The sequence below is a fragment of the Sphaeramia orbicularis genome, chromosome 19, assembly GCF_902148855.1.
Source record: "Sphaeramia orbicularis chromosome 19, fSphaOr1.1, whole genome shotgun sequence".
In the NCBI taxonomy this organism is placed as follows: domain Eukaryota; kingdom Metazoa; phylum Chordata; class Actinopteri; order Kurtiformes; family Apogonidae; genus Sphaeramia; species Sphaeramia orbicularis.
The window spans coordinates 25,628,100-25,653,151 of NC_043975.1; the positions used below are offsets into that span (position 1 = coordinate 25,628,100).

The 25,052-nt window shown below is 38.0% G+C and overlaps 1 protein-coding gene and 1 long non-coding RNA gene across 2 annotated transcripts in view; one reads left to right on the top strand and one right to left on the bottom strand.

Annotated features, from left to right (window-relative positions):
- Window positions 1-25,052, bottom strand: part of LOC115410559 (thyroid hormone receptor alpha-B) — a 158,357-nt gene that overhangs the window by 117,950 nt on the left and 15,355 nt on the right. The window contains exon 2 of the mRNA XM_030122248.1: window positions 16,090-16,172. The gene's annotated coding sequence lies outside the window, so the exon portion shown is untranslated. The remainder of the gene's footprint in view (window positions 1-16,089; window positions 16,173-25,052) is intronic.
- LOC115410570 (uncharacterized) lies at window positions 16,584-24,695 on the top strand. The gene is made up of 2 exons (XR_003934107.1): window positions 16,584-16,775; window positions 24,567-24,695. It is a non-coding gene; the product is annotated as an uncharacterized LOC115410570 (long non-coding RNA).

Below are 25,052 nucleotides of genomic sequence, written 5' to 3' on the forward strand. Positions count from 1 at the left end.
ACATAAGCACAAATATTACCTGGATTGTCCTGGGAAGCAGTTACATTTGTGTACAGGGTTTAGTTGTTTTTTCTCAGCAGGCACTACGTCAATTGTTTTGAAACCAAACATATATGGATGTCATAATCATACCTAACACTATTATCCATACCTTTTCAGAAACTTTTGCCCATATGAGTAATCAGGAAAGCAAACGTCAAAGAGTGTGTGATTTGCTGAATGCACTCGTCACACCAAAGGAGATTTCAAAAATAGTTGGAGTGTCCATAAAGACTGTTTATAATGTAAAGAAGAGAATGACTATGAGCAAAACTATTACGAGAAAGTCTGGAAGTGGAGGAAGCAACAAAAAACGTACCAAAGCTTTTATTAAAGCTCTCAAATCCAAAATCCTAAAGGATCCAACCAAATCCATCCAGATACCAGGTATTGCCATGGCTTAAAGCAAACTACCCAGAAGAAAATTATGTATGGACACAGGATGGTGCTCCAGCCCACACAGCTAGAAAAATACAAGATTTCTGAAAATCCAACTTCAGCAATTTTTGGGAATCATGTTTATGGTCGCCTTCTAGCCCAGATCTAAACCCTCTGGATTATGCTATTTGGGGTGTTTTAGAACATGCTACCAATAGAACATCACACAGCAATGTTGACTTTCTTAAAGATATTATTAAAGAAGAATGGGAGAAGTTGTCACCCGAATATTTGAGGAACACTTGCGCAAGTTTCAGGAAGCGTGTGAAGGCAGTTATTGAGAAAGAAGGAGGACACATACAATAAAAACATTTTCTATTATGTAAATTTTCTTGTGGCAAATAAATTCTCATGACTTTCAATAAACTAACTGGTCATACACTGTCTTTCAATCCCTGCCTCAAAATATTGTAAATTTTGCTTCCCCACCCTGTAATAGGCAAATCATAGACATTTAGCACAATCACAGCTTTGGTTTATGAGGTGGTGTGTGTGTGTGATGTAGGTCTAAGAGAAGGAGAGGCCTACTAGAGCGAGGGCTGTACTGTAGTTCATCTCTTTTATCGGCATGCATTTGGCCCATGTACGGCTGAACAAACAATGTTCCCTGCCTCCATCCATCTATTTGATCCTCATTATGACCCGTTGGATCAGAGGGCAAACAATTTGTTGAAGAACCTACAAAGCCCTCTTCCTGAGAATGAAGGATCCACTGTGAGGTTAACACCCTTCCCATTTCTCTTCCCAACCACCAGAAACTGGTGCTTGCCGAGGATTTACGAGACGGTTCCATTCTTCGGGGAGCTCTTGTACGTTTTAAAATATTTCAAATATTATAAAATATATTCATTAAAACCTTGTAGAAAGATTTCTTAAAACTTAGGGTGAAAAAACCTCCATGTGGTTTTGTCGTCCTCAAGTAGAGTTTCCAAAAAAGATGACAGCGGCTGTATGTTGGCCTCTGCTGCACTGTGTAATACTGGCAGATAAAAACAGCACATCATTAACCTTGTCAGAAAGTATCACGTCAAAAAAACACACTGGTCGACCTTTAACCAAAAAAAAAAAAAAAAACATGGCGCTACATCAACTGTAAATTTACACTTGCTTCACTGCTTGGTGACACACAATTGATCTAATTTAATCACAATGTCAGTCTGTGTGACTGAATAAACACAAAATGTTATGATTTAACTGAAGAAAAAAATAAAAGACATGAGCAATGTCTTTCAAGCATTAGTTAAGAGGCCATTATGAGACTATATACACGTTAATAAAAGCATCATAAATATATTGTTAGATTTTAAACATTTAAAACCACTTTTAAGAAACTGATCAACAGGTCAAATGTCCTATAAATCTGTAACAGAATCGAACATTCACCAAGTTTAACTTTTCTGTCAGTTAAACCACATCTATTGAGATTAATACATACTTTATTATACATTTATTAACAGTGAATTATGCTTGTTTTTGATCGCTATGTTTATGTCACTACTAGACCTAAAGGGCAATGTCACATTATGATGAATAAAAATGTATTAAATGGACTGTCAGTTATTCTGAAAACAGTGTTTTTAAGTTAGTTTGAGGTTTAATGTTTGAACTAAGTAATGCACTTATAACAATATACATTTATATTTGAAATTTATCAATGAATCTGTCATTGACATGTCATCATTGTCCTCCAAACTCACAATGACTTGATCTTGCCAAATTAGACACTCCTGTTACTGGTAGCATATTATTTATGTGTGTAGTAACCAAGCTTTAATTTAAAAAAAAATTGGGGAGATTTATTCAAGGTTGGTCACAACAGAGAAAGGAATAAACCCTTGAACCTACACTGAAATCTTAGATGAAGCCTTCCTCATTAAACTTATCCTTAAAGACGTTTTAACAGTAATTAAGTCACTTACAGCAACACTGACATTCAACACTGTTCTGGAACTGTCACCGACTCTTCCCAGTTCCTGGTTATATTCTTCGGTGTGCCTAAATGTTGGCTTCAACTCAACCTTTAGTTGGAGTAATCCTTTAGCTGCTGGCTGGGTGTTCAAACAGGAACCGGCTCGGTGAGTCTGTTTCACACTGAGCCCCTTTTTTTTTCTTCCTTTTTATCAGTGCCTTCTATTTATAGCACCTTTACTGCAGCAGTGCAGCTCAGTACAGTATGTTCCATAAAACACAGGCCAGCCCCGACCACATCCCAAGGCACGCCGCTGTAGTCGTCTCCAGCGTTCTATACATGCACATATGGAGGGAGATGTCAGATAATCTGGACTGAACGACCAGGATGACACACATGTTAAGGACACGGTACGTAAATAGAAAAAAGGACCCACACAGGCATGTGCACACACATAGACAAGGATTCACACACTCACACTCAGGGGTGTATAGACAGTTATAAACACATACTTGAAGAGAGCCACACAAGGACACGCAAACTGGGATAAAAACAAACCAGCGCTGATATTTTTAAATGAATAATTACAATGACAACACACACAGATAGACACAAAAAGAATACAAGAGGACACAAAATACACTCACATGGTTGCTTTGACATCTCCATGAGGACACTCATTGACACAATGCGTTCCTTATCCTTTTAACCATGACAACTGAATGTCCAACACAAACCCTTACACACGCCATCACTGCATAGCAACAAAACAAAATGTCCACTATGAAGCAATGTGTCATACTGTTATCATTTCTGGCTGACACTAAAGTCAGTTTTTATTTGATGTTGCTGAAATTATTAATGAAATCCACTCAATCACTAGAGCACTGAAAAATGTTTGTAGATTACATCAAAGCAATATTTTTCCAGCTCTTTGAGGACAAATTTACAATGAAAACAGAGCTCTACATCATGACATAAGAAACTAAATCCTGATCCTTCTAAAACAACATACATAAAAAGATGATAGAAACAAATACCTCAACAAGAGAAGGAAGACGTACGGGAATATTATGAAGATGAGGTGTTACTGGCAGAATACATAGGGATCAGAGATCAGATTGTAAACACAGTGTTGGATAGATTTGTTTGGATCCCAGAAAGAGTAGCTACTGTTGCAGTGCAGCAACAGGGATCAATGCACACACAACAGTGCAACATTATGAGAGGAATTCTGTGTCTTGGAGGCCTATCTGACAAAGGGCCAAGTATTGAACAAAGTTTGTACTAACAGCACCTGCAAACACAAACACACATAGACACAGGACAGGGGTGTGTCAAACCACAATGGCACAATTTCAGCTAAACTAACCTTGACAGACTTGGCTAAGAATCCTTACTAAGGCTGTGCTGCTTTGCCAAAAACCCATGTGAGTAATTTATATAGGCTAACACTGATAATTGCAAAACTGGCACTGCAAGACGCGATGAGACATCAAATGAAAACAACCAGAGCAAGATAATGACGCACAGCAGGAAACAAACAGAAAAAGAGGAAAGAATTAGTGACACAGCACCTGTGCGAGTATGTCTTCTTATTTCAATCAATAACAAAAAGAGTTTTATCCAAGTTTCTTCCTTGATCTGTAACACTTTTTTAGTTTATAATTTCCTGCCTAATTTTGTGGAGCAAAACCTTTCCAGCATAGCTTTAACTAGTCGTGGCAAGTTAAAATCAGCCTGTGGGCTTAAAGATATGCCTCTTAATGAAAAGGTGCAGAACATGGCTCACTGATCTGGAAAACATCCAAATATAGTACCAAAGGTTGGGTGCATTCCTATGCCCATCCCCTCCGTACCTGTCGGAATGGGAAAGCAAGCAGATATACTGCACATGTTTGAGCACGCATTTACCTTTACATAGCTGATATGCAGACTGGTCCTCAAAAAGCTGAATTATTGATTGATTTTTGTTTATTTTGTCAAATTTATGTGAAGTTAATTTATAAAAGTAAATCTACCTTAGATTGTATATGCTAAATTAATGCAAAATCAATGTGGAAAGTGTCAAACATGTCATTTAACTGAGTTATTTAGGATTTTGTGAATGTTGTTTACTTATTATGTGTTCTAGGTTTTTATGCACATCGCTAACTTGGGAGCAGTAAGATGTCTAAAAACCTTGGTAAAATTCTGTGTTCCAAATAGTAACTGATTTAATACAAAACCAAAAAAACCCCAAAAAGAAAACAAAAACTTGCATTGCCTGAACTGTGGTTGTGGTAAACAGTGTGAATATAAAAAGCACACAAACTCCCCCGGACCTTTCCACATGCCTGCATAAAATTAAAACAAGGCAGTAATAACTGTCATTGAAGAAGCGAAAGTGCATTGACTGTATGTACTGAGCCAGCGTTCTTAACCCCGGGCATGTCATACTCTTCCCTCTTCTCCGCCTTTATTGGAGTCCTCTAAAGTTCACTTCATTTGTGTGGCAAGTGAGTAGGAGCGAGCAGAGGAAGACTGGAATATTTGTGGCCGGACAACAAAGCCGCTAGAATGCCCCTCGCTAAACTACTTAATGCTGCCCACCACGCTCAAGCCATTTCTACGCTCTTTTCCTTTGGTATCTTTCATAAACTTGTCTTTTGTTTAGGTTTTAACTGTCTCCCTCTGTCTTAATTCTCTAGAACTGACAGTCTGTCCTAGATTTATATGACTGCTGCTGTTACCTTAACTTGACCTTATGAAACACACTGGCTCCACTTATTCTGACTTTATTCTAAGTGTCTAAATCCAGGATCACACTTGTTCCTACAGACTCGAGGCCTAAAATCAACCATAGCTCTTTGTTTAATATCTCTGCTCAGTCAAGTGCGTGGTATCAGTTCCCATTCATCATACATACTGATAACAGATTAACACTGTACTTACAGTACACAGTGTACACTCTCCCAGTATAGAACTATATGAGCCAGCATGTTCTTACGTGTACTAATTTAAAGCCCATGCAGAAAAAATGACCCACTTTCTCACGCACACAGATATCAAGCAGCACTTACCTCTGTAGCTGTGTTATTTATCACACTGGAACAGCAGCAGACAGTTTTTTTTTTTTTTTGTCCTTAACTTGAGGTGAAAGACACTAAGTTCCCAGCCCCAGCCACACATGGTGTCTTAATCTATAATCCCATAGAGCTGAACCCTGACGGAGTGGTAGTGAGGACAACATATCCAGGCCACTGTTAAGTAAGAAAGGCGTCTGATGTGGTTGAATACTTTCAACCTGTTTTCTCTATTTCCACATGAGTGCAGAGGTAGATCGGACTGTACAGAATATATCTGTGAGCTGGATTACACACAAAACAAAGAAAAATAAATGGATGCACTGATTTTTATGAACTTTGGTGGAATGGTCTCAATGGGATTCTATCTGGTTAGATAAAGGTCTAATAAAATTAAAAACACTTCAAGATCTATAAAAAGCAACAGCTCCTGCAATCTGTTCTCTCCTGTTTTTTTCTAACAATGTCAGATCTGGTATTGTTGAACTACAGCGCCATGGGGCCTAGACGGAGATATGCGCTGAATTGAAGTGCCCTTCTAGTTTGAACATGAACTTGTCTTCATATCACTCCCTGTTGCACCTGTTCTGTGCCTCAACTGACACCGCCCTGAGGAAAGATTACGCGGGAGGGAGGGGGAAGGGGGTCAGACGTGGAGTGACAAAATGAAATGCAAGAACACAGCCCCTATAGAGGAGATCTTATATACGTTCAGCATAAACACAGCTGTAACAAACCGGCCTGAGCAGCATTACAGCCTTTGTTGTTTGTACCACATCAGATACGTTAGTGTGCCTTACTGTATGTGCGTGACTACATTTACGCATACCTTATGTGAACCGTTCTAACAGAGTGAATAAGGGGTAGGGGAGCTAATGAATAACTGCTGAACCAAAGATCATTTGAGGACAATAAAACCCTATAGAGTCATTTTGTCAGAACTTAAAGCTTTACAAGCAGCTAATGCACAGTGCTGGATTTAACATCAGTCACTGGAGTCAATCACATTAAAAAAAAACATTATTACTGATCCAGTATTTGTTCAGGATTTCCCAAAAATGTTTAATTCTTACAATTTAACTTTTGAGGTTTTCATAATTCTGCACAGGCACACTAAGGAACAGAAAGCATCTCATTTACCATTGTAATTAGCTGTCACATCTGACTGCCTGTACCATTTTTATCACATGGATGCGTTATATTCTGTCAACGCCGTCTTTTTGATCCACCAAGTTATCAGTTCTACGGTTATTTTTCCCCCCCTGAGAAACAACACTTTGGTGAGACAAGTGGAAGCTCAGATTTACATTGTTACTGCAACAACCTGACCATAAACATAGTAATAACAGACCACTTCGAACACTCAGACTCACACAGAGAGCGTTGGCTTCAGAACTTACTTGCAGATTATCTAATGTCAGATGCGTATAGAGAGATAACACCTATGTTTTTCAAAAGATAAGCATTATTAATGTCACCAGGTTTGCTTATCTGTTGGGAGTGCTCAGTTCATTGTACAACCCAACATTGGATACTAGCAAACAAAATTAAACCATAAAAACCAAAGCACAGCAAAACAGTAGCAATTATATACTATGATCATGTGACTGAGTTGTGAGTTCTTCGTTGCAGATGCAGTTCTTACGGTTTTAGAGGCTGCTAGTTGGAGAGTTTTGCCTATAAGAGGTCATGCATATTTGTGTATATTGTAAAATGTGGTTGTAAGGTCGTTTCGTTGTCATCTCTGTGTAGTGTAACATTAAGAGCACTCTCCAAATTCATTACTATTCATGGTTAAGTGAGGTTCTGCACACCACAATTTTCATTTTATCATAACTATCTATATCTATGATGTCTATATCATAAATGAGAAACACTACTATTAAAAGAATTATTAGTCTATTGATCAACTGCCAGCTACAGTTCAAAATGGCAGATGTTGCACATGTACTGAAGCTGACCTATTTTATAAAAAAAAATGCAAATAGCTCCAACTTCCCTCAAGGTGAGTATAATGATAGAAAAAGTAAAAAAAAAAAAATTAAAAAATAAAAAAATAAAAAATAAATCCTGGATCTGTCATGTTTTCTAGATCCACCCGAAATTGAATTGCCTCTTCCTTTCTAGTAGTCTGTAATTTTGCTGACAGACAGGAAAACAAACAGTAACAAAAACATAACCTACTTGGCAGAGTGCTGCAAGTGCTGCTCCTTAGAGGATGTGATTACGACAGAGTCTCTACTGCACTGAACTCGCATGCTCTTCAATGGTATTTCGTCATCATGCGTTTCAATTACAATTGTTTTATTAGCTCTGGAAGATGGGAATATGTAATTGTACCTAAAGTTCTAACATACTGCAGCAGTTCATATATAAGTGCGTGTGTGTGTGTTTCCTTTTCATCACATCAGTTGTTGCTGTGTAAAATGTGCTTTTCGGATTGCTAAAACAACCCATTCTGATAGGTTGATAATCAATAACACTTCACATAAATGTCACACCATTAAATGTAGTTCACAGACTAACAGTAGCTGCTTCTATGTTCACCATGTCTGACACACCGGTGAAGAAATGAGAGAAATGTATAATGAACATCATTCACAGTCTTAAGATGTGATCACATGTTACCAACCACAGGTTGAACTGACATGCTGCTGGGAGAGAAAATTGCTTTCGCTCTGAGAATTTTTTCTTTTTGTAACATATGACATGGTGCAATCAGTGCATCATTTAGACCCACTAGTCTCATTCTGTTTTGGCTTTAAAATAGAGTTCAACTTCACTGATTATTCTCAGCAGGTTTTTGTTTTTTGTTTTTTTAACATCTGGAAAAACTAAAATTAAGAAAATGACAAAACATGTAAAACAAAAAATGTAAATGAAATGTGTTATTTCTGTATGTCATATTGCAAAAGCTATTATTTACATTGTTTCACCTAACGATTGTGGTAATGTTCTGAAAAATAAACCACAGTGGTAAAACTGAGAGCCATAAACAACACAGAACATGAATCATTATTACCCCGCCCCCCAAAGGGGAGGCAAGGGGTATTGTTTTTGGTTCGGTTTGTTTGTTTGTTTGTTAACACTCTAGCGGCAAAACTACTGGTTGAATTCATACCGTTGCTCCTCCACATTGAGAAGGGCCAGCTGAGGTGGCTCAGGCATCTGTTTCAGATGCCTCCTGGACGCCTCCCTGAGGAGGTGTTCTAGGCATGTCCTGACGGGAGGAGACCTTGGGGAAGACCTAGGACACACTGGAGAGACCACATCTCTCAGCTGGCCTGGGAACGCCTCGGGGTCCCCCCCGGAAGAGCTAAAGGAGGTGTCTGGGGAGACGGAAGTCTGGGCATCCCTGCTTAGACTGTTGCCTCCGCAACCCGGCTCCACATAAGCGGTACAAAATAGATGGACGGAAACGTACCAAATTGGGTCTATAAAATCCCAGTGACACAGAATACATCTCATTACATTTTGGGAAAAGTAGGTCAAAGTTAAAATTTTTTATGAGTTTTTGAAATCTTTTTTCTCCCATTTACTTACAATGGGCAATATTTCAAATGTCTGTAGCAGCAAAACTATTAGTTGAATTCATACCAAATTGGGTTTATAGATTACCAGTGACCCAGAATAGATGTGGTTACACTTTGGAAAAAGTAAGTCAAAGTTCAAAGTCTTCATGAGTTTTTTAAAATCTTTTTTTTCTCCCATTTACTTATAATGGGTGAAATTTCAAATGTCTACAAAAACATCAATTTTGTTTCAATTTACTTGGTACATACATAGAGGCAATTGATATACTGACATTAGCACACACATACACATGATGACATCAGCTGGATCAATGCCAAAATAAGCTACAATACATGTGAGGGACAGGGTTTGTTGTGGCTGGCACCACTCTGACTGGACTCTCTAAACGAGCTGTAAGACAGCTGCAGTATATCCAGAACGCTGCTGTTTGGGTCCTGACTAGAACCAGGAAGTATGACCATATTAGTCCTGTGCTCAGGTCTGTGCACTGGCTTCCTGTTGCTCAGAGGATAGACTTGAAAACAGCTCTGCTCGTGTATAAGTCTCTCTATGGTCTAGCACCAAAGTACATCTCTGACATGTTGGTCCCATATGAACCATCTCGGACCCTGGGAACCTCAGGGACAGGTCTTCTGCTGGTGCCCATAGTCAGGACAGTGAAGCTGCATTTCAGTTCCATGCAGCTAAAATCTGGAACAGTCTTTCTTCCTGATGATGTGAGACAAACATTGTCAGAGTAGGGGCCTAAGTCCAGGCTGAAAATGGCTCTGTTCAACTGTGCATAGAACAACTGAAAGGGCCCTATCTGCACTTATTTATGTTTTATTGATTGTTTTAATTGTAATTGTGTGTTTTTAACCTGTCTCTTTTCCATTTTTGTAAAGCACTGTGAATTGCCCTGTGTATGAATTGTGCTATACAAATAAATTTGCCTTGCCTTGTTATTATTATAATGAGGAAATGTTTTTGGTGGTAGTGGGTAACAGTGCATGAGACTGTAAACATATAAACATAACTGTGTTTGTTAGCAAGAAAGCTTCATACAGCATATCAAAACTGACAGCTTATAATTTACACATGTCTGCTGGTGAGTCCGGACTGACATGACTTCACCTGAATGGAATCTGAATTAGGATGACTGCAAAAATATTATTTCAACTGCTATAAAAACTGAACAAAGAAAAGCTAAAACATGGTTTAGACTTGCCTTGTTGCACCACTCATCTCCATATGGCGTTGAAATATCATACTGACCTCAAACTGACCTTTGACCTGGAAGAGACCACCGCCAAAATAGTGGAGGAAAACAAACGTAACAAGAAACACCATTATTTAACATGTCACCCCAGATCCTCTCCTCTCTTGAGTGTGGTTTGTAGTTTTCTGGATGAGCTTTCCCACCGACCCCAAACAAAGCCTAATTTTAATACAGATGTCCACATGATCGCACAAGAATGAATGAAATAGCAAAGTATCAATGGAGAGCTGAGAAAGAGGAACATTTTGTGCTTTGCAGAGAAGAGTTGGAAAAAAAAAAACCAACCACACTTCCTCCTCGTGAATGAGCTGTCCAAGAAACCGCACAGTTTTACAAAATACCACCCACTCTGCTGTTGAGAGGCTGCAACCTAACATTACAACTGCACCTTGTTTATCCTGTGCAACAATAAAACCAAATGGTATAAAGAGGAGAGTACTTGCACTTCAAAATAAACGCCTGTTTTGTTTTAACCTCCCACTTCGCCTCACCTCTACCCCTGCACTGCGACCCCACCGAGCCCCTGGCTACAACCCAGGTAGGTCACCTATCGCAAAGACAACCACAAAACTAAGCCCCACAAAGACAAACTAATGCTGCTTTCTATAATAAAGTGCCATTGTCGAGTTATTCTTTCCATAGTTCCTGGAAATGTCATTTAGCAGCCTGGTAATTGTCTTTCTAAATTAATACCCAGCTTATTTGCAGAGTAAAACTAAATTGCCACAACTCTATCCTGTCTAGACATCAAGAGCCTCAAGGCAGGTTATTAAGTTAATTTATTGATTACCAAGAAAAAAACCTATTTAAATGTCACAGACAGAAATGGAGACCGCATCCCTATAGTGGAAGCTTTCCCTGTCCATCTGTCTGACTGTAATGGTCCCAGTTTAAATGTCACCGTGTGTCTCGCTCTCGGTGTCATAAAGCTTACTTTTCTGGTAACTGCCAAGCACTTGGCTTAATATGTGCACTGTTCAAAAGCGTGTGCTGGGATTACGCGGCCAGGTGTTGAGTTAAACTGCTAGAGTATCAAGTGATTCAACAATTGGCTGCAGGCCTGCTCACAGTGTGCCTATTCTGTTTTATGAATCCGCCGTACTCCTCGGTTTCCGGATAAATGTCAGCGCAGCTCAAATAAGATTATACCGGTTCATTTGTCTGTGATTGTGGGCATGTTGATGTTTGTGCAGGTTTGATTTGATCCTGTGCATCTATTTGTATTTGCGAAGCTGAATTTGTGCCCACGCCTGCATGTGTCTTTGTTTGTGTTTGTGTGCATGTGGCAATCCTCTGACAATTAATGTGCTTTTTTTTAGCCATTTTCATGAGGACTTATAATGTCAGGACATTTTGCAGTGATCAATATGTTCAAGTGGATCTTGGAAGGGCTGTTTAAGGGTCCAGACTTAGTTTAAAGGTTCAGGTTTGGCATGTGATGCTAGGAATCTGTTCAACAGTTCAGGAAAAAAAGGTGTTTCAACAGACAGTCATTTCCTGTTTCAGTGTCACATGGTCTCTCCACTGCCCCACCCCCTTTTGGAGACCACAGGCTGATTCTGTCCCATTCATTCCGAGGGGAGAGGTGAAAGTGATTTACAGATTTCAAGTGATTCTTTTGCCACAAAGTCACTGTTGTGAATATGGCACCCATTTTTCACAAGCTACATGTACACATACATTGTGATTCTAAAATAACGTTTCTCACACCTGCTGATCTGGAGAAAAATGACTTTGTTTGAGGCTACACACTCTCATCTGAATAACACAAAAAAAACATGAAAATAAAATGAGCAATAATTATGAGAAAATTATATGTCATGTTAGTGTATTATTATATTTTTAGACTGTCTATATATATAAATCATATATCTATACATCCATAATGTTCTTGCTCACTTAGAACACAACAAGTGAACAGATTCATATTCTTGGAAACCCTTACTGAGCATCATCTTTGTAAATAGAGGATCTTTGCTGCTAAAGATTTGGCTCTTCGGTTTCCATCTGCTGTTGTTTCAGGGTACACAGTCTGTGTAGCAAACCAGGGCTGGATCCTCAAGTAGCTTTGGGATTTCAAGATCTAGCAAACTGTGCAAAGTGTGACTGAACAGCAGGACGTCTTAGCATTTTCCAAATTGGTCAAATGCATTAAAGCTGAAGTTACATGATTACCAGACATTGCTCACAAGTTTATTTTGACATTATCATTCTCGTGTGCTGGGTTTTCCTTACAAATAACACTTTTTTCCCCCTATGTAATGTGTTTATATTGTCTTGAGGGATAATAGTCTAAAATTACATGAAACTACACAGTTTTTAGTCAAATAACATAAAATTTTCCCCAGAGGAGGATCCCACACCCCACATCTGCACGACCCCCACAACAAACACAGCACCTAAACTCTCCAGAAAAGCTAAGTATAACTAAGAATGTTAGTTTTACCCTTTTGATTATTATTTTTTTCCTCGAGAAGCAGCTGGGGAATGTGATTTTAAACCATTTCCTTATTGAAATCATGCTGTTACTGAGCCGTAAATTTACATACACAGAGATAGAAAATGTAGGCCAACTGTCCACTGGCAGTTTAGGGTGAGGGTGAAGTGTAGGGTACGAGGACGCTCACGAACATTATATACTGTATCATGTCCATGAGAGTCCTTTCAATGCCAGTTGGTGCAAATGTTTCAATGCCAGTTGGTGCAAATGTATCTGTGGCGTGTGTGCCAAAGCAGAAAAGTGATTTCCCCGATGCTCAGGGCAGATGGACAGGGAGTGGCTGAGCTGTCTGTGTCTGTGTGTCAGTGCCACATCCAGTCTCACCTCTCACCCCTCTGACAGAAACCACTTGGTCTTGATTCATGCTGTAGCCCAGTGTTTTTCAACCTTGGGGTCGGGACCCTACATGGGGTCGCCTGGAATTCAAATGGGGTCACCTGAAATTTCTAGTGATTCATAAAATTTAAAAAAAAACAAAAAATACTAATAAAAAATATATGGTGAGTTGAGAGACAATCACAATAAATAAAAGGCATGACAAACTCTGAAGCTGAAACTGAAGCACTGTGGTACTGTTTATCTTTCAAATGTTCATTGTGGGCAGTTTCAGATGCTGCAGCTCTTTCATAATTCATAGTTTGAGTTCTTGTTTGTTCAGTATTAATTGTCAGCCTTGTAAATCCAAGCTGGACTGACTGTACATATCCTGACCAAGGAAAATAAAATTCTCACTTTGTGCAGTAATCTACACCTGGCTTTTCTGCCTCCGTCCACAATAATTTTTCATTTCATTTCATCTGTTTATTTCAAACCTGCTACCACATTTAAACACTTAACATACAGCAACTGGACAACACATGGTTTGAAAAAATACATTATATAGCCTAAAGATCATCTAAAATTAATGTTTATTATATAGTATAGCAAACTATTACATGATCAAAACAAATTAATTTTAGCAAAAAAAAATAATGTCTGTTTTGAATGTCTGGGGTCACCAGAAATTTGTGATGTTAAAATGGGGTCACGAGCCAAAAAAGGTTGGGACCCACTGCTGTAGCCTCTAGAAAACCAGGCGAATTGTCAATATTTAGCCTAAGCCACTTCCTTGTTACATGACTGTTCCTCACATCTTTTGAGACTGTGTACAGCTGTAAAATCCAACAACGTATCATCACTCATCAGTGAACACAGTTGGGAATCAAAAGTGTGACTTGTCAGTGAAGCACAGTGTTCAGGTCTGTAGATAGCGGTGATGACGAAAGGGAGAAGTGCCAGTTCAACACCGTGCAAGATATCGCTCCTCGAGAAGATTGCTGACTGTTGCAACTCAGGTCTGTCAACTGTGCAATGGTACACTGGACCACTGCCAGCAGACAAAAAACTTGCAACAGAAAACCTGTTGCAGCACCATGCTAACTCCAGTGTATCCATTCACCATTTTGACAGCACTGAGGGATTTTTCAGAGAGGGGGTTGGAGAAAGTGCCAGATATTCTACGTAAATTATTCATAACCTTAAGAGGCATTGGAAAATTGAGGCAGCTTTGACAGGCAGTTGCATCTGTAAACAACAAAGTATACCTCTGAAATCCCTTATCTACTGAATAGATGCTAAACTATAGAAAAGATCTACCATAATCATTATCAATCTTTATCTGGCTTATGATCATTTTTTCAGAGGGATCATACAGATCCTGTCATTAACACAGTAACAGTAGCTGAGGTTATCAGAGTAATTACAGTATTTTACAGCGTTGCATGCAGGAATTAGATGAACCCATGAATTTGCAGCATCACATGTCACTAAGCTTGTGACTTTATTTCAGATTATGGTAATACTTTACATCTGTCTGCACTAAAGTGTTCAGTTTTAGTGTGCATTAACTTACATAGTTTGCCTTAAGTGTTGTTTTGCTATGATGATCAAGAACTATGGTAAGACTGACAGCTGTGGGTCTTACATCTGCAACCTGACATACAGTGAGTCCGATTTACACAGATGCTTTAGACTAGAGTTAGCATTAAAGCATTTTTCAAATCACTATAAAACTCCAGTGGGACAAATTAGACCACAACAATCTAGATAAATAATGGAAACACTCTGGCTGTGTGTGCAGGAAAATGTGACTAGCATTGAATTCATCTTTATCACTGTCAACATCATTATAATCTCAGCCCAAGATGCTGAGTTTCTCGTCAGATAACAATGATATAATTAATAAGGCAGAGTTTAAGCCCCCCAAAACTAGAGAAAAATAGGAAAAGTTATAGTTCGGTTGTAAATCGCCTAAATTTTAAAAGAAGTGAGGATATTGTGATTCAGATCATGATTCTACCTGAGAAGATTGTCATTTGATGTTTGTGCTACAGTTGTGCTCATAAGTTTACAAACCCTAGCACAATTTGTGATTCTTCGGCCATTTTTCAGAGAATATGAATGATAATATAAAAACTTTTCTTTCACTCGTGGTTGAGTGAAGCCATTTATTATCAAACAAATGTGTTTGCTCTCTTTAAATCATACTGACAACAGAAACTATCCAAATGTCCCAGATCTAAAGTTTCCATAGCCTAGTTCTTAATACTCTGTATTGGTCCCTTTAACATCAATGACAGCTTGAAGTCTTTTGTGGTAGTTGTGGATGAGGCATTTTATTTTCTCAGATGGTAAAGCTGCCCATTCTTCTTGGCAAAACACCTTCAGTTCCTTTAAGATTTTGGGTTTTCTTGAATGAACTGCATGTTTGAGACCTCCCCAAAGGTCAGGAGACTGAGATGACCCCTCCTTTACCTTTTTTCTGCTGTAGCCAATAACAGGTCAACTCGGCCTTGTGTTTTGGGTCACTGTCATGTTGGAACATCCAAGACCGTCCCTTGCGCATTCTGTCAGGGTAACTTATGAGCACAACTGTATATCACCCAGGCCTTACAGCAACCTGTTGGAATTTTATGACTGGACTAACTGAAGCTACATTTTAATATTTCCCCAGTTTCCCGTGTATATCTCTCAAGCATAAAGCATGAGACAGAATGCAAACTCATGTACAGTAGATACAGGCAGCAAAGGCTCATGCCTGAAACCAAATCTGATATGTGCGTGCACCTGTGGAAATGAGACACGGTGTCCAAGCATGGAAAAATAAAACCAACCCCACCTCCCTGCCAGTCTTTTGACTTTGTGTCAATGTCCAGGTATCACAGTAACTATACACTCACAGATCCTATTGATGTAGGTTCACAGTTACCAAGTACAGTATGTGCAGAAACATGAGTATTAAAGGACTTAACAGCCAACATGTTGACAACTTGTGTACATCAAGATAGTGTATGTGAAGATGTCCTACCGTCGTGGCCTGTCGCAGTCGCTCTAGTGGTGTTTCTTTACATTTGCTCCCAGCGTTCATCCAAACTTAGGCCTCAGGGAACTCTGTAATCAGAAAAGACAATCTATAATTCCTTCGTACTGTATATTTGCCAACAAGAAAGAAAGAAAAGATCACCCGCGCCAAATGATCTACAAAGCAAGCAGGCTTACAGGGTGATCCTGGGAGAGAGAGGGGGGAGCCAAATCCTACAGATAGTTGCAGCTCTGCACCAGGAAATCCACATGGCCACTGATGCATGCACGTACTGCCAAGTCAGGGATGACATGGGAGGAGTTTTGAAAGTTCAAGAGGGAAAAATCCCCGAAGGAGGTGCAAGGTTTTCTTGTCTATACTAACCAATGTTCGATTTTCATGTGACCAGCTTACCGCTAAAAGGCTTAGCAAACTAATCCTTTAGCCAAATGAAGTGTCTAACTTAAGGCTTAGGTTGGTCAGAGGAATCAAAGGGAGTCTGTACTATGAACCTAACCAGGTATTCAAAAGGCCAGGAGTGTTGTGTCTGTGTAGGAATGCACTGCCAGCACAGGTTGTCTGCTCTGCGTGGTAGAGGTATACCCCTGAAATCCTTATTCTGCAGAGAAATAATGATTGAAATGTTTTTTACACCGGCAGTCATTCCTTTAACAAGTATAACCAAGGAAACGGTGAGTACTGTACTTGTAAATGTGCGAATGTGTATAAGTGATCGTCGCTGAAACATTCCTGGCATACCTTTACTTTAATTAAATACTGTTCATAGTGAAGCGTCGCAAAGAAAGGACACCACATTAAAAAAGCTGTGCCCTTGCTTGGCATTTTGAACATTCACCACTAAATAAGACATCGATTCACAATCACATACATAGAATAATTACTTTTATTGCTTGAAATACTGTGATATGATTTAATTATTGCTTGCAATAAAAAATAACTGCAAGATATGATACTGTCTATTCTGTTAACTTCGTCTGATCGTTTAATTATGCTCATACATCTCATAAAGACGAACAGACGGACAGGAACTTCATTTGTCGAAGAAAACATAACACATTCTTACAGTCATGTGCATCTTTAGGAAAAAAATGCCTTAAAGTGTTACCACTAATGACAACTTAGGCTAAAAGCTTGAAAGACTAAATGTGTTCTTGAATGATAAATAAGTAAATAAATGAATCAAAAATTTAGTAAATGCGGCTCTAAAGCTGGACATGATGCATTAAGTTGTAGAATATATACATTTTATTGCATTTCTGTTTGCTGTTTATTCATAAAATTGAACATGGCTGATAAAACCCATTACTTAAATAGGTGAAAAAGGTGGAGAAAAAAAAAAAAAAAGAACTGCTGTGGTACTGTTTCTGCCTTAATTCACAGCAGAAGAATGAGATGCAACAAAATGATGAGAAGAGCATCAGACACAATGGAAAATAATGTGAAAATAATAATAATACACTGCCCATAAAGGTGGAATCAAATATTTTTACCTCTACTCATGAAATTATTGAGACAATGTGATTTATTCTTGATAGATAAAGTATAACTGGGATTTGGTATGTAATCATTGCACCTGGTCAAAGGTGATTATTGATGTATATAAGTGGGAATAAAAGGAGGAATATATCGGAAAACAAAATTATTCCAACTTCATGAGCAACAGTTTATATTCTAGCAAAATGGTGAAAACATTTAATCTATTTTTATCAGTGATACAACTGTAATCAATTATTTTCTATATGAAGTGAAATAAAACAAAAACAGTCTTTGTTACTAAAACTATATATGACTGGATTAACATATTCACTCTATATTATATGAAGTGAATTGTGAATTAACCCGACATATTCCTGAACCCTATAATATATGTAATTTCTTTCGCATAACTGCTTCCATATTTATGAATAAGATAATTACATAAATTAATCACAAGTATCATGATTCATTTCATGTTGTAAATAATTGTAACTGTAAATATGGGAAATCATAAAGAAATGTGTTTATATATCATACGTGGATTTTGTAAGTAAGACCTTCACTTGGTTAAATGAAGGGTATATTTGTATAACATGATTACTGCATCTGCCTCTGCCATACGTTTTCCATGTTGAAACATTATCTGATGACATTTTCCCAAGTAGCACATGACATTTTTACCCTTCCATCTGACTTTCCAGTTGGCACAAGACTGCTGCTATCTTACACTGAGAAGATAATAAAGTAATTCTTTAATATGGACAAGGTTTGATTGTCTGTGTGTGCATTTAAAAAAAAACAAACAAAAAAACAAAAATAGAGCATGTTTGGTGACCTTCAACATTAGATTTATTCTCATAAACACTGCGGTCTCACAAATTGCTACTTATTCTTATTAGATACTCTGCCATTCATATTATATTACTATATTAGCACTTCACACAGATTTTCTGCTTTTGGTATTTGTCACGGTCAAGTGTCTGCAGCAGACTTCACACCTAGTAAATGTGTTACATACACAGACACTAGGCACTAAATAATTAAAGACACTACGTTATATTTACCATATGTATATAGTAGTATAGCATCTATTATGTCTCTATAAGACAAATCTGCAGATGACTCAAAAAACATCCTTTTGGTGTGTTTTTCACACTGTAAAAGTGGTATGAAGTTGCCTTTTGGGCTGTGTGAAAAAGAACATTAACATAATGAATAGGCTGTTAATAGGGGTGTAATGGTACAGAAAAATTTCAATACATTTTCAACACGTTTTTGGTACAGTGAAAGAGACCAATTTCATTAAAAAATAAATAAATAAAAAAAAAAACTTAACCAATAACCAATCTTCACAAAACAATACTGGCATCAGATAGGAAAGTGACCCCCTATGGAAAACTGACCCACCCCATAGAATTTTGACCCCTTATATGAATTTGTACTGTATGTTAATAAAAATGTTCTAATACATTTCTATACCATAGCAATAGAAGACACAAGACACTACATCTTACAGCTACTTTACATAATAAAACAGAAATAGGCAAGGGGTCAAAATTCTATAGCATTGAAAAGTGACCTATTACTTCAATAGCTATATGAATTAATTAATTTAGCAGTTTCTGGTGAAAATTTCAAATAATGCACATATACTTAAGCTTATTATGATACAGAAATGTATTAGAACATTCTTATTAACATACAGTACACATTTGTATAAGGGGTCAAAATTCTACGGGGTGGGTCAGTTTTTCATACTAGAAAATTGACCCGCGGGTCACAGTTCCATATGACACTGGCACAATGCTCTTATTTTGTTGTCTTGTCTCTCTCTGTTCATATAACTGACAAGGAATCTGATATACTCCCAAATCAGAAAACTTAGAGAAGACAGAGGGTTTTCCAGCTCTGGCTTTGTACCGGAGCTGCCATGCTGGTTTCACCTTCTGCATGTGTATGGTGCGTGAACCACTTAGACATCCATCCACCCTGCTCATACTGTGTGTGTTCCGCTTCAAGGTTCGTGTGGAGACTTCAGGTGAATGTTTGCGTTCTTCACGTTGGCTACATGTATTCTTTGGGTACACGTCTGTATTGTATTGAAGGCCCCGAATGGAAACGGTTCGGTACAAATGAGTGCACTGTTACACTCCTAGCTGTTAACAGTGAAAACACACATACAGTACTAACGAAAGATGTGGGACACACCCTTTCTAGTTCCCTTAAAGCTTTAGTGCAAATACTGTAGGTAAATACTGCAATTCTGTAGATACTGTATGAGCCACTTAAGTCCACGTAAACCTTGGAACAGGCTACAACTACTTACTACGAAAGAATATGCAACCTCACATTTTACAAGCACCAAAGGCCATTACGGACCTTTAATTTTTAACCAAATGCACCCAAGAGGTCAAAGGGTTTTAACACTTATTTTATCAGTAAACTGTGCTTTACTGCTTATTTAATAAAGGGATATTTATATTTCAGCAGAGCATATAGGCACCTGTCCTGGCTTTAACTTTACACAGAGGTCAAAGGTGAGGACAGTACACAGGTCAGGTGAGTACTCCTTAAAGTAAGTGGCTTGTATTCATCCTGCTATGCTGATTCAGAGCGGCCATGCATCTGATTCCCTGGCTAATCCATATGCTAAGCTAGCTCTCAGCCACTTGGGGTGGATAAATATGCATCAGCACAGGCGGGCCAGATAAGAGGGCCAGCTGCTTGGAGGTAGAGTTCAACCTAGACGGCGCTCACACCTGCCTAAAGAATATTCTCCAATTTGTATGAAGCAGTCAAAACGGGTTTATACAGTAAATCTTTACCTATGATCATCGCTGAACGTATCATCATTAAGAACTCTAAACTCCAAAGCTGGATTACAGTAACATAGGTGTTTAACCATATCTATTAAAGATTGTTATTTAGGGTATAAGAAAAACCACATGTAAAAATCATTATTTCAGTTATTTGTTGTGTGAGAGGTGAAACTGGTAGCCTCAGCGACAACCCTAAATGTTTATGTTCATACAAATTTTATTTTAATTTTTTGTTTTTCCAGTTTACTCAGTTATTGTGGATGTTGTGGATTATTATCATTATATTGTTTCATTACAATTGTCATTATTGTTGTTATTTGCACGTAATATTTTCTTGTGTCTTTTTTTTTCTTCTTCTACCCCCTTCGCTCTCTCCTTCTTTCTTCTCCCTTTACTGTCTTTCCCCTTGGTTTTGTTCTGTCAGGTCTGGCATCAAAATGTGGTTCAGCAAAACCCAAAATAAAAACAGTGGAATAGGGGAACCTTATATTCTTTATGAAGTTCCCCTTGGCAAAGCAAATTTGTTCAGCACAACAAGACAGCCAGACAACCATTCTGCTGCTACGATGCCGGACAAGACAAGTCTAAAAAAAAAAAAAAAAAAAAGAATCTAGTCAAGGTTAACACATTTAATAATCTGTACATTATAATCACATCAATTAGCACACTATATATTCCTATAAAAAATTATTGCTTACAAAGATGACGATTAATAATCATCAAATCAAGTCTTATTCATAAAGCAATAATTTACACACATACCAAATAGAGCAAACTAGACCATAATGAGACCTGAAAAACAATACTGACAGTATTTCTAGACAGAAACAGGTGGGGTTTTTTTGTTTTGTTTTTTTTTTTTTAATGGGGGTCAACAAGAGGCAGGAGTTTTTGCAGCCAGCATCTAACAGGGGAAATGCTAGAGGTTTAACACTGTTAGATCTTCCATATTGACTTCAATTTCAATCTGTAGTTGTTACCCCGAGGCTAAAAATCTGACAAAATCCCATTTATTAATAATCCCACTTTTGTGCAGAAATATTGACGTGTGGCTAGTGGCGCAAAATGCACACACACACACACATAAAAAAACATACAGAGTTAAAATTAGAACAAGAGCCACAGGAGCCCTGCTCTTCTTCAACTTCCATCTACTGGGCAGAAAGTCAGACTTCAATGAATTATTGACTGTGCTGCATTACATGTCTATACAGGAGCTACCGTCTTGTGATATGCTCCAGTGCACCGCAACACACACTCACACCAATAGGTCTACACATGATTTCAAGGTTCAACAGATGGTCACAACAGATTTAGCATAGCCTCTTTAGGGAGGTTTTAAAAGCATTGAAGAACATTAATTTGTTCTCAAGGCCTATTCGCAACAAAACACTCGACCACCTACAGAATACAGGAGGAAAAACCTACTACTAATGGACATGTTAAACCATAAACTGATATCCTCATAATAGCAAATTGATAATGTACTTATTACTAAAGATTATGCAAATATTCTCCTCTTTTGCATCTGATATCGATTTTAACCCAGTAGAACAAATTCTCAGGTGGCCGAGCCCTCCTTTTGTGTCATTTGTAGCCATCGGATAGTGATCCTTCGCTATCTGTTTACAGCTTCCCGAAAATACGCACTTACACACAGTTTTTAACGCAGTGTGTTCTGCTTCAGGAGAAATACACTAATAAACACTGCAAACTGTCCCATGACATTTTTACAGCAAAATCAACCGGGGATTGAGACAAACCAAAGCAGCAGTGGGAACTCTGAACAACAATTTGACAGCAGTGGAAAATAAAACCTATGCATATTACATTATCTTTCACGAAAGTATTTTTAATAAATCAAATTTTTCGCCTTAAATTTGCTTCAGTGCCTGTCATGTTTTATTCACAGTGTTTCTTTGAGCTGAATAAATACAGTATGAATCATCAGTCATCATATATTCAGGCCAAAGCGCTGTCTGGCAATTATATAAACCTGCTCATATGCTTTGCAGTCATCTCTTCTAAAGTAAAAGATTGGATTATTACGTTCTGCTGGATTTGCTGCAAAAGCTCTATTTCAAATGTTATGATATATGGCTCTATACCTGTCTCGTGTCTTATTCGCTCTCTATTTATATTAGTTTATTGGCAAGTAAGATTATCCCTTTGCTAACGATTAATATTCATATTAAAAATAGAAAAGACAAATGTGCATAAACAATTATTATCGTATCATCTGTATAAACATGTTTAAGGCATTTTCACATCGGGGGTGTGACGAATAAATATGTTGAAAATACAAAATTTATGCCTACAGATATTTTGCATCAAAACTATTCACACTGGCAGCATTCGCAATACAGATTTCAATATATTTGCATCAAGCCTTTTGACAGAAAGTATTCAACCTGGAGCTTCATGTGCAGAGTGTGTCTCCAGTCTGTATTTGATGCATATGACATTCACGTTCCAGAAACTCCGCACTATCCTGATAGTCTAGTTGTTTGTCAGAGTTGCTCCACGTGTCATATGCCACTGCATTATCCTTATGATTTGCCTGCACTCTGCTAGAAATGAACAGATCTGGGTCTGTCATTATTGACACATGATGTCTACTTCCCATAAATGACTGGTTGTTGCTTTTTAAGCTCTTTAAAACCAGCCTCTCTGCGTAATATTCATATTTTGCATGAAAGCACCCGTTAAATAAAATAATCAAAAAAAATATTCACATTCTGCACGAAAGCACCCATAAAATAATCAAATAAATAATAAATAATCAAAAAAATAAAACGACGCATGAGCTAACCACAAAAAAAAAAGGTGTGTGAGGACCTTTGAGAACAGCCGTTTCTAAAAGGTTTCATATTAACCTGCTGCTGGGCCATATCGCCAAGATGTTATCACTTTAAATATTTTCATGCCAGTCGATGCTGATAACGTCAAATCATTATTTCTTTCCAGTGTAAAGCCTGTATTTCTAGCAGTCTGGAGTGAAAGTTGAAGAAGTTAGACAGTTATTTGTGATGTTAAATTACTGGCAAAACCATGAAAATACTACAAAAAGATGAAAATAACATAAAAGACACAACAAAACAAAAATCATAACCAACATATCCAGAAGCAACAAGTAATATAAATGCTAAACTGATGACTAAACATTACTTTTGTCATCACATCAAAATGCAAACTATAAATCAATATATGAATATATATTGTTGCAATGACTGACTTTGGTTCTGGATGCAGTCTGTTTGTTAGCGCTGCTGCTGCCTGTGAGAGGGACTTTCTAATCGAGTGGGTAAGTGCTCTCCATGCCAGAGAAAGGCCTCAAACAGGATACGTAGCAGCCTCTCTGACACTTTGCCAAACCACCCGCTGAATCGCATCCATCTGTTTGCATATTATGAAAATCACCCAGAGTTACTTAAGTGTAAATCAGAATACATTTGTGTTCTCCTGCGTGTGAGAGCTCCCTACCGAGCAGCTTACAAACCTCTGTGAAACATTAGCATCAATCATGTCAGACATGGCTCCTATAGAATTTCTATTTCACCTCAGGTTCAGCTGGAACTTCTTTCCTGACTGCCCCGTACTTAAAACAGATGAATAAACTTAATTTTCCTTATTTTGACTTTGTAGCGGATGAGTTCAGCGTGTATTCAATTAATGCTCGTTCCAGCTCTAATCCAATTCATTGTTTCACCGCAACTCTGTGTGCAGAATAAGTCATTTCCACACAGGATTAATCCAGTGTGTTTCACTTTTAGAGCAATGTGCTGCTTTGCATAGTTTAAAAGCTTAGCTCTTATGTGTGTATTCAGTCACACACTCTTACTCACACATACACTGAGCTGTAACAGAGCCAATGGTGACATTGATCAGCTGGGCTCTGTCCAAATTAAGGCTCCTCCTCTGCAGACATGCCAAGCATAATAACTCTTCCCTCTCTTTGCACTTTTCCTTGGCCAGGCAAAAAAGTGGGGAGAAAAAAACACACAGACACAGTGGACAGACAAAGCAAGGAAAAGTAGAGAGAGAAAAGCAACAGGATAATGTCTGACACCCATTGCAGGAAAAAGGAATGCCTCGCTCTCAGATGTCTGACCCAATTTCTACTCTCCCTCTCCTCCTTTTCTCTGATTTCCTTCCTCTAATCTACAGTAAAGAAGCGCTCTTACTCATATTCATTGGCGCTGCAGCAGGCGGTGTATTTTGGAGCAACTGACACAAGACTACACACCACAAATACTGCCGACTGTCTTTGGTCTCCCTATTAGAATGTGAGCGTCACGTGTGCTATTGTTGTTTCAATTGTGTCTGTAGTTTATGAGTCATCTGTTTCAGTGTCATAACATCATGTGTAATTTCTTTAAGATGAAAAGTCCTTTTGTTCTGCTTTATTTCTAAATAAAGATATAATAGGGAACAACTTCTGTCATCTATTTAGACTCATTTTATTTCTTTGTAAGTGTTATTATTACCTAAACAGAAAAAGTTATTTAGAAAGAAGATTATTTAATTTGCTGAAATCCAGCCAGGTAACTGGGCAACCAATCACCTATGGCTGTATCAAATGCAAAGAGAGAAAATGAGTTTCATTTGGTCATTACAATAATCATAATGCAGTGATTGGATTTTTTCCAAAAC